The sequence below is a fragment of the Crinia signifera genome, chromosome 9 (genome assembly GCF_055691185.1).
Source record: "Crinia signifera chromosome 9, ASM5569118v1, whole genome shotgun sequence".
In the NCBI taxonomy this organism is placed as follows: Eukaryota; Metazoa; Chordata; class Amphibia; order Anura; family Myobatrachidae; genus Crinia; species Crinia signifera.
This window is the reverse complement of record NC_139225.1, coordinates 82,246,603-82,248,344: the sequence shown is the minus strand read 5'-3', so window position 1 is coordinate 82,248,344 and position 1,742 is coordinate 82,246,603. Positions and strand designations below refer to the sequence as shown.

The following is a 1,742-nucleotide window of genomic DNA, read 5'->3' as shown; positions in this document are numbered from 1 at the left end:
GCAATCGAACACGTGAGACTGGGCCCCAGAGGAGGCGACTTAGCCAATAAACTTTCACAAAGAGAAATGTTCTGGATATTTGAACTGAAAACCATGTATCCAGACGGTTTTAATGAAAGTTACGAAATTGCCCCATTTTTATAAGGTCCTATCTTTTTATCTTTTTATCTTTCTATTCGCCGCCATCTTGCACCCTTGTAATTTTATTGAACCAAGCACTATCACTTTAGAATACCCTCCCTCGAGAACCACCCATTTGGAGGACCTTGCATCTGACCTGTTCACGCTGCTACAGTCACACCACATTACTGGTATACGCCCAATCTCGTCCGATCTTGGAAGCTAAGCAGTGTTGGGCTGGACCAGTACCGGGATGGGAGACCACCCGGGAAAATTCAGTGCTGTAGTTTAGGCCGGTGAACTTTGGCCGTTGGCACATATATAATATAAAATATATTGCGGTATCCGAGGGAGGTTACTAATCACTAGGTAGATTATTATTATTATTTTTTTTTTACTTAAACACTGTATATTTTACACTGTATGTCATTTAGGTTCTTAGCGATTAGCTATTCACTAAATAAAGCCTATATATAATTAAATTGTTACCCTTGAATTATTTATGATCTCATCACTTTCAGTACACCCACCAATTGATATAATCATTAAGCACTGCTTAATTTGTGCACTTATCACTTTATGCACCTGTCACTTTAAAAACGTTTTATTTCTATATATCTAGTGCACTTGTCACTCTCATTATCCACACTATGGATATCCTGTATTTTACATGGTTAATACCTGGAAATGATTATTGCCCGCTAAACCAGTCACTTTAATGTATGAATCATATATAACAGCAATGCAGCCTGTCTTTATAAGTCTATTTACGTATCTCTTTTCATCCTATTCCATGTTGCCACAAGTAAAAGCGCTTAGAAAATGGCCACCGCAAGTCCTGAGCATACGAAAGTACCAGCAGCCTACATGAAAATGGCCGCCGCAGTAAGAACTGTGCAGTTAACATAACGGAGAATACAGACACCGGACACAGTCTGAAGACGCCGTCTGAACAACTAGAGAACCCGGACGTCACAGGCGCATGCGCAGTAGCGCAGAAGAGTACCTCTCTCAGAAGCCTGGCATTCATATGAACCAGACGCAGACGCATGCGCAGTAGCGCTACCCGGACACCGGATGTGTGGCGGAAGTGCCGCGCACACATCCAATTTAGCCTGTTAAACAGTTCTACTTTATGTATACGAAATCTGCTTGTTTTATTTTAGTACCACTATAGCGCCCCACCCTATTAGGCATAGGGGATAATTATAGGTATAGTCTTTCACCCCGTTTTTCAGTATGTAGTTAATTATTGACAGGAAGTGATGTCACTCTAGAAACAGGATATGTATCAGTATAAATATAGGTCTAGCCTCAGTCTACTTGCACCCCTTGATAAAGTCAGAAGGACGAAACGCGTTGGGACTCACTAGCCCTCCTGTCTCATCTCTACAAGTTAAGCTACTCTTTTTTATTTCACCTTATACGAATTTTTTAGGTTAGAATATATATTTTTTAATTGTCTGTATTTTTTAAAGGGACATGTTGTCTATTTTTGTCTAAATAAATGTTTATGTTTTTATACGTACCTCTTGACATTTTTTATCCATAGTTTAGACTTTTTTATCAATATTTTATTTCACCGTGTTTTAGACCACCTTTTATAAAATAATTTATTTGGT

The 1,742-nt window shown here is 39.0% G+C and overlaps 1 pseudogene; it reads left to right on the top strand.

Annotated features, from left to right (window-relative positions):
• Positions 1–287: 287 nt before the first annotated feature.
• On the top strand, positions 288–410 carry LOC146039852 (5S ribosomal RNA; annotated as a pseudogene).
• The last annotated feature ends 1,332 nt before the right edge of the window (positions 411–1,742 follow it).